This window comes from Saimiri boliviensis, chromosome 16, assembly GCF_048565385.1.
Source record: "Saimiri boliviensis isolate mSaiBol1 chromosome 16, mSaiBol1.pri, whole genome shotgun sequence".
Classification (NCBI taxonomy): Eukaryota; Metazoa; Chordata; class Mammalia; order Primates; family Cebidae; genus Saimiri; species Saimiri boliviensis.
The window spans coordinates 73,790,967-73,803,232 of NC_133464.1; the positions used below are offsets into that span (position 1 = coordinate 73,790,967).

Genomic DNA, 12,266 nt, shown 5'->3' on the forward strand with positions numbered 1-12,266 from the left:
AAACTCTGAACTGAAAATCAGAATATCTGGTTTTAGTGTAGTCTCTACAAACTGGTTGTGTAAACTTGAGCTAAGACACTTGACATTCTTGACACTAAATTTCCTTGCTAGTAAATAGTACATTAATGATTCAAAAACTTTTTTTTTCACTCTACAGCAATACATTTTATATCACGGTTCAGTATACATAACTGAAACAAACGTCCTCTCACTGTGATACTCTCATCTACGCTATGCTATGGCATGGCATGACATTAAAAAGTACTGGCCAGGGCTTGCTTTACTGATTACAATGTGAATCTATTAAATCACAACTTGCAGTCTGAAAATCAACTCTCCAGAGCTGGCCCACCTTCTGTTTTTATATGGCCTGTGAGCTAAAAATAGTTTTAATATTTTAAAGTTACTGGAAAAACAGGAAGAAAAGCAATATTTCATGATACTTAAAAGCTATGTAATATTCAAATTTCAGTGTTCATAAAGAAAGTTTTATCAGAACATAGCTGAGCTTGTTATTTTATATATTGTTTGTAGCTACTTCCACACTATAGTGGCAAAGTTGAGTGCTATGACAGAGACTACATGGTTGCAAAGCCTGAAGTATTCATGTATGGCCCGTCAAAGAAATAGTTTGCCATTCCTTGTGCTAAAGCAAACACAGTTCTTTCTGGCTTTAGTGTCTCAGATTCTAAGTCCTTCCCTCAGGTCTTACTGGGCTAAACTTGTACCAAAGAGATGTATGATAGCAGAAAGGAAGTGACATGGAAAAGTATTGGTTCTTAGTTATTTAGGCATCAAATTTCTATTTAATTATGTACTTGCAAACAAGAATGAAAAGCGGGTAACCAACAGGCAGTATTTGGTGGTAGCATAAAGATGACAAATCATTTACAGAATCTGTTTTTGTGAGTTCACGGGATTTATCTTGTAGACCTTAAATAACAGTTCAGTTAAATGATAGGCCAGTATAGGCTTGCAGTAATTTTAGCAAGGATTGATTAGGTTTGACCATAAAATCGTCAGTTACATTGCACTGTATTGCTATGTGTTAAATTCACAATAAAATAGGTAGAGAAAATGAAGCCACTTTTATATACTTTAAAATTGCCTTTCAATGATCATTTTTTTCCTCTTTGTTCAAATTTATAAAATCCTTATTGAATTTGTTCAATACAATCTTATTCTTTCTACACCCAAACTCTCTATTTAACTCTTGCATACTACTGACTGTTTCTAAATCATATATATGCTTATCTATCTATCTATCTATCTATCTATCTATCTATCTATCTATGTATATCTTTTTTTAAGACAGAGTTTTGCTCTTGTCGCCCAGGCTGGAGTGCAGTGGTGCAATCTTGGCTCACTGCAACCTCCACCTCCTAAATTCAAGTGATTCTCCTGCCTCAGCCTCCCGAGTAGGTGGGATTACAAACATACACCACCACACCAGGCTAATTTTTGTATTGCTTAGTAGAGGTGGGGTTTTGCCATGTTGGCTAGGCTGGCCTTGAACTCCTGGCCTCAACTGATCTGCCTATCTCAGCCTCCCAATGTGCTGGGATTCTAGGTTTGAGTCACCACACCCAAATTACATTTTGATTTTGTCCCTTTCTGTTCAAAATTTTTTCAAGAATAACTAGAATCTGTTTCTTCCTTTCCTCTAGAATTTGTTATTTGGCAATGTCACTGATCCCTCCATTCTACCCTCATCTGCATATGCTGTTTTGCTGTAATTTTTAATAAGTCATGAACAAATATGAGTTTTTCTGGCCCTCTGATATCTTTACTTCCCTTAATACCTGGTCTCTGCCAGGTTTAAACCTGACCAACATGTCATCTACCTTGGGTTTTTGTGTGTGTACTGTATTTTTACTTTACCACATTTTGTTTTAAGAATATAGTTGGAAAAAAAGTAGTGTTAAGTACAAGCTTCGTTGAATCTGGTCCATAACTAGCTGAATTTTTACATATAGGTATCTCCTATATTCTCTCTATATCCTGCCACCCAGGGCCACAGATGCTTATATTGCATTGCTATTGTTCTGCATGCATGCTTTCCACTACTCTGTCAACACAGAAGGAAAAAGTAAACAGTTCTCTCAAATTTTCTTTAAATATGTAATCTAATATCACAAAATGTATAATCTGTTTTACATTTAAAAAAGAATCAGAATTCAATTTAAAAACATAGAAATTTTCCTTAGAGCAACCTGAGGATGGAAAGAGAGCCATCAGCTACTGAATAATCTCAGGTTATTATCTATTCCTATTTAGGAACTACAGTGTGTGTAGTAAGTATACAAATTAGCTGGAAAATTTAATGACTATATTATAACTGCTAAGCAATGTATTTCCTTTTTAAATTTTCTAATTTCATTTTTTCCCAAATTGTTTACATATTCCTCTAATGTGCATTAATACCCCAGAAAGTATAATAATAAAAGCCAACATTAATTTTGTGCTTAGTTTCTTGAAGATTCCATGTAGTTTATCAGGAGTAGACATTGCATATTAGGCAGCATGCAATTTTTCTTTTTATATATATATACGTTAAGTTCTGGGATACATGTGCAGAATGTGCAGGTTTGTTACTTAGGTATACACGTGCCATGGCAGTTTGCTGCATCCAGAACCACGTCATCTACATTAGGTATTTCTCCTAATGCTATCCCTCCCTATCCCCCAACCCAGTTATCCCTGTCTTAGCCCTCTCCACCCCCCAACAGGTCCCAGGGTGTCATGTTTCCCTCCCTGTGTCCATGTGTTCTAATTGTTCAACATCCACTTATGAATGAGAACATGTGGTGTTTGTTTTTCTGTTCTTGTGTCAGTTTGCTGAGAATGATGGTTTCCAGCTTTATTCATGTCCCTACAAAGGGCGTGAACTCATCCATTTTATGGCTACATAGTATTCCATGGTGTTTATGTGCCACATTTTCTTTATCCAGTCTATCACTGATGGGCACTTGGGTTGGTTCCAAGTCTTCACTATTGGGAACAGTGCTGCAATGAATATACGTGTGCATGTGTCATTATAATAAAATGATTTCTAATCCTTGGGTATATACCCAGTAATAGGATTGCTGGGCCAAATGGTATTCCTCGTTCTAGATCCTTGAGGAATTGCCACACTGTCTTCCATGATGGTTGAACTACTCTACACTCCCACCAACAGTGTAAAAGCATTCCTATTTATCCTCATCTGTTGTCTCCTAATCTTTTAATGATTGTCATTCTAACTGGCGTGAGATGGCATCTCAAAGTGGTTTTGATTTGCATTTCTCTAATGGCCAGTGATGATGAGCTTTTTTTTCCATATGTTTGTTGGCTGCATAAATGTCTCCTTCTGAGAATTGTCTGTTCATATCCTTCACCCACTTTTTGATGGGGTTGTTCACTTTTTTCTTGTAAATTTGTTTAAGTTCTTTGTAGATTCTGGATATCAGCCCTTTGTCAGATGTGTAGATAGCAAAAATTTGTTCCCATTCTGTTGGTTGCTGGTTCACTCTAATGACTGTTTCTTTTGCTGTGCAGATGCTCTTTAGTTTTAATTAGATCCCATTTGTCTATTTTGACTTTTGTTGTCATTGCTTTTGGTGTTTTAGTCATCAAATCTGTGCCTATACCTATGTCCTGAATGGTATTGCCTAGGTTTTCTTCTAGGGTTTTTATGGTATTAGGTCTTATATTTAAATATTTAATCTATCTGGAGTTAATTTTTGTATAAGGTGTAAGGAAAGGATCCAGTTTCAGGTTTCTGCATATGGCTAGCCAGTTTTCCAACACCATTTATTAAACAGGTAACCTTTTCCCTATTGCTTGTTTTTCTCAGGTTTGTCAAAAATCAGATGGTTGTAGATGTGTGGCATTATTTCTGAGGTCTCTGTTCTGTTCCATTGGTCTATATCTCTGTTTTGGTACCAGTACCACACTGTTTTGATTACTTTAGCCTTGTAGTATAATTTGAAGTCAGGTAGCGTGATGCCTCCAGCTTTTTTATTTATTTATTTATTTTTGCTTAGGATTGTCTTCGTTACCTGGGCTCTTTTGTGGTTCCACATGAAATTTAAGGTGTTTTTTTTTTCCAATTCTGTGAAGAAAGTCAATGGTAGCTTGATGGGGATAGCATTGAATCTATAAATTAATTTGGGCAGCATGGCCATTTTCACAATATTGATTCTTCTTATCCATGAGCATGAAATGTGTCCTCTCTGATTTCCTTGAGCAGTGGTTTGTAGATCTCCTTGAAGATGTCCTTCACATCCCTTGTTAGTTGTATTCCTAGTTATTTTATTCTGTTTGCAGCAATTTTGAATGGAAGTTTACTCATGACTTGTCTCTCTGTCTGTTATTGGTGTATAGGAATGCTTGTGATTTTTGCACATTGATTTTGTATCCTGAGACTCTGCTGAAGTTGCTTATCAGCTTAAGGAGATTTTGCGCTGAGATGATGGGGTCTTCTAAATATACAATCATGTCATCTGCAAATAGAGTCAAATTGACTTCCTCTTTTTCTAATTGAATATCCTTTATTTCTTTCTCTTGCCTGATTGCCCTGGCCAGAGCTTCCAAAACTGTGCTGAATAGAAATGGTGAGAGAGAGCATCCTTCTCTTGTGCCGATTTTCAAAGGGAATGCTTCTAGTTTTTGCCCATTCAGTATGTTATTGGCTGTGGATTGGTCATAAATAGCTCTTATTACTTTAGATATGTTCCACTGATAACTAATTTATTGAGAGTGTTTAGTATAAAGGATTGCTGAATTTTGCCAAAGGCATTCTCTGCAACTATTGAGATAATCATGTGGTTTTTGTCTTTGGATCTGTTTATGTGATGCATTACATTTATAGATCTGTGTATGTGGAACCAGCCTTGCATCCCAGGGATGAAGCTGATTTGATTGTGACAGGTAAGTTTTTTGATGTGCTGTTGAATTTGGTTTGCCAGTATTTTACTGAGGATTTTCATGTCAATGTTCATCATTGATATATGCCTGAAATTTTCTTTTAATGTCTAGAAATACTATTTCTTGTATAGTTTTCTTTTCAACAAACCAACTCTTAGTTTTGCCAATCTTTCCTATTGTTGGTTTAGTCTCTACTTCATTTATTTTGGCTCTAATCTTTATTATTTCCTTCCTTCTACTAACTTTGAGCTTAGTTTGTTCTTGTTTTTCTATTCTTTGAGGTGCAATGTTAGGTTGTGTGGGATCTTTTTTTGATGTAGCAATTTTTACTATAAAATTCCCTCTGTGATCTGTTTTTGCTGTATCACATCAGGCATCCCCAAACTTTTTACACAGGGGGCCAGTTCACTGTCCCTCAGACTGTTGGAGAGCCACCACATACTGTGCTCCTCTCACTGACCACCAATGAAAGAGGTGCCCCTTCCTGAAGTGCGGCGGAGGTGGGGGGGGGCGGATAAATAGCCTCAGGGGGCCACATGCGGCCCGTGGGCCACAGTTTGGGGACGCCTGACATAGATTTTGGTATGTTGTTTCAATTTCGTGTGTGTGTGTGTGTGTGTGTGTGTGTGTGTGTGTGTGTGTATCAGGGATACTGACCCACTGGTTGTTTAGAACCATGCTGTTTAATAGCTTCATTGACCCATTGGTTGTTTAGAAGCAGGCTGTTTAACTTCCATGTAAATGTGATTTTTCTGAAGTTGGTCCTCCTGTTTTTAATTTCTACTTTTATATCTTTGTGGTAAGAAAATATACTTGGCACAGTTTCAGTCTTCCTAAATCTGTTAAGACTTGCTTTGTGATATATGATCTATTGTGGAGAATGTTCCATGTAAATTGAAGAAGAATGTGTATCCTGTAGCTACTGGATAGAATGTAGGTATATGTTGGTTAGGTCCTTTTGGCCTAGAGTACAGTTTAAGTCCAATGTTTCCTTATTTATTTTCTGTCTGGATGATCTGTCCTTTGCTAAAAGTCACCTGATAAAGCCTGTTACTATTATTGGATTGCACTCGATATTTTCTGTCTATGTTGTTAGTGAAGGGTCCAACTACATTCTCTTACATGTGGATATCCGTTTTTCTCATTTGTTGAAAAGACTGCCTTTTTCCTAGGGAATGATCATGGCACTCTCATCTAAAATAATTTGACTCTATATAGGAGAATTTATTTCTGCGCTAGAGATTCTATTCCATTGGGTTAAATGTCTGTTTCATTCCAGTACCACAGTGTTTTTTGATTACTGTAGCTTTGTTGCAAGTTTTGAAATAAGCACATGAGCCCTCCAGCTTTGCTCTTCTTTTTCAAGATTGTTTTGGTTATTAAGTTTTCAAACAAATTTTATTACTGAGTTTTCTATTTCTGCAGAACACTTGATTGGAACATTTATAGGAATTGCAATTATCTATAAACTGCTTTGGGTAGCACTGATATAAAATCTTTGAACACATGAACACAGAATAGCTTTGTAATTATTTCTGTCTTTCATGTCTTTCAGCAATGGTTTGTAGTTTTCAATGAAAGGACTCATTCCACAAGTCTTTTTTCAGTATTTGTGTAAATTTTACTACACTTGATCTTAGCCAAAAGGCCAAGAAGCAATTGTATAAATTTGTATGAGTGTTGTCACATGCATTGATTCACGTATTGCCACCACAATCAACATGCAATAGCTCCACTTCCTGAAGAAATTCTTTGAGGTCTTACCTCACCCATAACTCCTGGCTACCACTAATCCATTTTTATCAGTATAATTTTTTTGTTTTGAGAATTTTCTCCCAAAAGGAAATACAAAATAGACATCTTTTTGTAATAATGTCTCTGAATTCATCTACATAGTCAGGTTTTTAAGTTTTGTCCTTTGTTTCTACTAAGTAGCATTCCTGTGTTTAAATCATGGTTTGTTTATTCATGAAGGACCTTTGAGTTTTTCCATCTCTTGACTATCACCACTAAAACGGCTGTGAACATTGATTTACAGGTTTTTATGTGAACAGAAGTTTTCATTTGTTCAGGGAAAACACCCAGATATAGGATTCCTGGGTCATATCATTAATAGTTTAACTAAATGAAAAATTTCCAAACTGTTTTCCTCAGTGGCTACTATTGTGCATTCTCAAAGCCATGGATGACAACCATGGATGAGATACCAGTTGCTGCATATTCTTGGCAGCATTTTGTATTGTCAGTAATTTTTATTTTGGCAATTCTCAAATATCTGTAGAGGTATGTAATTGTGGTTTTCATTTTCATTTACCTAATGGCTAATGATGTTGGCCATCTTTCCATGTGCTCATTTGGCATCTAATATAATCATCGATGAAGTCTCTTTTCAAATTACTTTTAAACAAATTAGCTACTTGCTTCTTGTAAGAGCTTTTTGAAACTTTTCTGTTTAACACTGGTTTTAAACAGGTTACTTATGTTCCATGGTAATTTCTGTTTGTGTTAATCTTGCTTGTGGTTGGCTGAATCTCTTGGATATTAGGATTTATAGTTTTCAAAACATTTGGCTATTATTTTCCACTCTCAACTCCTTTTTCTTTAACTCCAAGTCCATGTATGTTAGAGTGCTTGATTTAACTAATATGTTCCTATGACGCTGGTCTCCATTTATTTTTTAGTCTTTTCCTGCTTTAGTTTGGAAACATACTATTCTACATCTTCACATTCACTGTTATTTCTTAATCATTATAAAATATTCTGCTCAAGTCATCAAATGAATTTTCATTTCAAACCTTTATTTTTTATTTTCCAGAGTTCCATTTCTTTCTTTTTTACATTATGCAATTTGCTTCACATTTATATTTTACTTTATTATTATTATTATTATTTTGAGATTGAGTTGCCTAGGCTGGAGTGCAGTGGCACAATCTCAGCTCATTGCAGCCTCCACTTCCAGGGTCCAAGGGATTCTTCTGGCTTAGGCCCCCAAGTAGTTGGGAACAGGTATGCTCCACCATGCCCAGCTAATTTTTGTATTTTTAGTAGAGACGGGTTTCACCATTTTGGCGAGGCTGTTTTCAAACTGTGACCTCAGGTGATCCACCTGCCTCGGCCTCCCAAAATGCTTAAATTATAGGCATGACCCACTGCACTTGGCCAATATTTTACTTTAAATACTTAAACATCTTTATAGTAGTAGCTAGCAATCCTTGTCTTCTAAACCTCTTATTCCTGTCATTTCTAAGAAAGTTTTACAACTGATTTTCCTTTCAGTAATGTGCTTCATTTTACTGCTTTATCTCATGTTAAGAATTACGTTTGGATGCTGGGTACTATGAATATTACATTCGTAAGTGTTTGCATTTTGCTGTATTCCTTTAAAATGTGTGGAGCTTTTTCTCATAATTGAGTTACTGGTGAAACAATTTGATCATTCGAGGGAGAATTTGAAGATATTTTAGATTAGATATAGACTTGAATGGTTCCAGAGCATCCTTTACCCTAGAAATAATTTAACTCTACTACTAATGTGCCATTCATCTGGACTCTCTACTCTCCATCCCAGGAAATCAATTTAGGATTAGTCACTCTGGCTGGGTAGACACAGAACATTTTCCCTTCTGTGAGCTCTAGAAACTATTTGTTCTAAAGGTCCAAGGTCATATTTTACCCAGTCTTGTGGAATTTTGCCCTTTATATGTGCAGCTTCAAAAATTCAAAATTCAAGGGGCCTACATGCAGATTCTTCAAGTTATTTTACTGTGATGCTTCATCTTCTATTAAACTCTGCTCCATAACTTCCTAAACCCTGATCACTGTCTCCTCAATTCAGCAAGAGTGCTGTGATTTACTGGAAATTCCCTTTCTTGCACTACAATCCAGAAAGTGCATCAAAGCAAAATGTCGGAGTAATTAAAGAGCCCAATTCAATTACTTCTGTTCTCTTAGGGATCACAATTATCTGAGGTCTATTGTTCAATATATAAAAACTGCTTATTCATATTTTGTTCAATTTTTGAGTGATTATAATTGGAAAATATTAATAAGTCTAAGTCCTATTATGCTATGATGAGGAAAAGAGGAAATCAAAATAAGTCTTCTGGAATTTTCTTTCAAAAACCTATGTCACTGCCTTTCTTCCTGTTTCTGTCAATATTCTATCTAAGACCTTATATTCAATCTAGACTACTGAAGAAGCTCTAACATTGGCTAAAGACTGATTTTGCTATTTCATGGGTTTTAGTTTGATTTCCCCATCTCTGAAACACCAAGAAGAGAGGACAGAATCTTATGTGTTTAAAATTAAATCCTTAATGGTATACAACATACTACATAACAGATATTCAAAGATATCCAGATCTTCATATTGGATTATAATTTCTATGTGAAGGCAATCTAGCCATCAATTGTTAAAGCACTGATTGTCAATGTTGAGCAGGCTGATATAGCTAATAACTGGCCAACTTTTCCATCTTATAGATGACTATCCGAATATTCTGTATTTTAAGTATCATTCCTGAAACAATGTTTCTTCAGTTGAAGTTATGTCGTAATACAAAATCTTCACATTTTGACAACCCAAATAACTTAAATATCTAAAAAATTCAGTAGCTTTTTGAAAGTTATGAGCTCTTTTGATAAAATATAATTTAATTATATTTGTTAAAATTCAAATGATTATCTGTTCATATGCCAATATGTTTTTCTAAAGAATTACAATAAATTTTTTTAAATTGCTTATTATTAGGGTAAGAATGACTGATTTTAGATTGCTTTTTTTAAGATTTAGCAAAATAGGTAAATTATTTTTCCCGTAATATGAAAACAGAATCTATCATTTACAAAAACTTGAAATGTTCCACAAAACATCATCAGTGTATGTCTGTAAATATTTTTTTTAAGTGTTAGTGACAATTTTCTTTAAACAAGATAACTAATAACAACTCTAGGAACTACAGCTGCACATGCTACTTAGGCAGAAATTATTAAAACAATTGAAAATGATACCTGTCAGTTAAGAAAACTGATAAAAACTGATAAATGCTCTCTGTAGTCAATGTAGTTCAGTATTTAACAACATAGTAATAAAGTTTAGCTGGCCAGAAAATTATACCAGGTGAGTCTGGTGCTAAGCTAAAAATAAAATGAAATTTATTTCAAAACAAAGGGTTCAAGGAGAACAGGTATTCAGAACACCAGATGATAAATAAAATGGAGAAAAATAACTTCCTATAACCATTTATTAAGGAAAAGCTTATAAATGCTTAGCATGGAAAGGAACTACAGATGCTGCTTGACTTACAATGGGGTTATGTACTGATAAGCCCACTGTACACTGAACACATCTTAAGTCAAAAGTGTGTTTAATACTGCTAACCTACTAAATAACATAGCTTAGCCAAACATGCTCAGAACACTTATATTAACCTATTTTGGGGCAAAATAATCTAACACAAAGCCTATTTTATAGTAACATGCTTAATTTCTCATGTAATTTATTGAATGCTGTACTGAAGTACAGTTTCCACTGAATGCATATCAGTTTTGCACCATCATAAAAATGATGGTGCAAAAAAGACTATCAAGAAAACTAACAAAAAAACTATCAAATCATAAGTCAAAGCCTGCCTATACTGATATCATATGAGATTTACAAGCTACATCATCATACAGGATGACCACCACAGCCAATTAAATGAAAAATAAACACCAACATTATCAACAGTATGTAAATTTAATTTTTCTGTTGAGGATGTTGTTATTTCTTATACCAGGAATGGGGTTGACAAACTGTGTTCCATGGGCTAAACCCATCCTGCCACTGTTTTTTCATATAGCCGGTAAATTAAGAACAGAGTCTATGGTTTTTAAGGATCATAAAAATAAAACAACACAAAGAACAAAAAATATGACAAAGACTCTGATGCTAACAATCTCAAACCTTCAACAAAAAAGTCTGCAACCCTTATTTTAGAGTACTTCCAATTCATGAAACATTAGGAAAACAAAGTAAAATGTAAAATACTATAAAGTAAAAATTTGTATTATATGCAAAGTTCATTACAAATAAAAATACTAATATTAAAATCTTTTGTAAAAGGGAGTCATAATTCCATTTTGTGTAAACATAAAACATATGAATGCATAGTCTGTCAAACTTCCTGTATGAGTTAACTCATGTTAGACTGTGAAAAAACTATTCCTTCAAGTAAGAAAAAAAATTGGAGTATTTTCCTTTTACATGTCAGACTTCATTCAATTTATTTTTATTAATCAGATCTGTATCAAAATTAGCAATCTTTGTTTTTACAAGGACAAATGGCCCAACAAACTCCGACAGGAAAGTTGGACTCTGTCACATTTTAAAAAGCAGGAAATACATTTTCTTTGTTTTTAAGAATGATTTTCAAATAGTTTACCAGTTATACACATCTTTTTCCAAAGTATTTTTTCCATTGGATTACTGAACATAGAAGTTTCCTTTCTATTTTCTTCAGCCATTATGCTGTATAATTTAAACTCAACTTTGTGTAAAAATGGAAACCATAACCACATGAAATATTTTTTAAAATATTTCAAATAGTCAGTAAGCATAACCATAGTAGTCATTTATATTACTGCTCTTAACTAATGTACATTTTATTAAATTTTGTGATCAAAGTTAGGTGACTATTTTATCTTTTATCTCCCAGAAGTGGTACCGAAATTAATCATACATAAAATATTTTAAACAGATTTTAAAATACCAATAGAGATAGCAAACTAAAAGGAAAAAATCAGAACAATTAGCATCTAAAAACATATTTTTCCACAGACAGTATTTAATGACAATTTGACCAGTAGGAACATGCTTCATATAAAAATGCTATCAACTTAAACTTAACTACTTTACTACTATAATTCTATCAAACTGCCATGCTCTTTAACAAATTTTGTCTATCATTTTTCTCTGTAACACTCTATCCACTTCCTCTCGTACACTTTTTAAAAGTGACATTGATAGCAGCAGTGGCCCATCTGCAGTGGCCACTACAAAGACACCTGCTGTAGTCGGGGTGGCATGGCCAGGGGTGTAGGCTGCATGGACCACATGGGGGTGGAAACAGGTGGGAGCTCCACCCCCTATTGAGTTGGCAGGGCAAGAGCCCCAGGCTCCTAGGTGCAACTGCAGCTGCTCAGTCGTGGCTTGACACTGGCATCCTTGCACTCTTGGGGGTGCAAGAAGCCCTTGCCCCCACAGGCTTGAAAGTGTTTGCTTCTACTGCCTGGCCTTTCCCCACTCCTGGTACCCACTCTGGGGCAGAGCAAATTTGTGGCCATAGCCTGGCATTGTCACGACCTAGCTGGGCATGCAC

At 35.0% G+C, this 12,266-nt stretch overlaps 1 protein-coding gene and 1 pseudogene across 17 annotated transcripts in view; both read right to left on the reverse strand.

Annotated features, from left to right (window-relative positions):
• NBEA (neurobeachin) overlaps positions 1-12,266 on the reverse strand; it is a 702,569-nt gene that overhangs the window by 379,079 nt on the left and 311,224 nt on the right. The gene's annotated exons all lie outside the window — the stretch shown is intronic.
• LOC120365878 (U2 spliceosomal RNA) lies at positions 6,410-6,568 on the reverse strand (annotated as a pseudogene).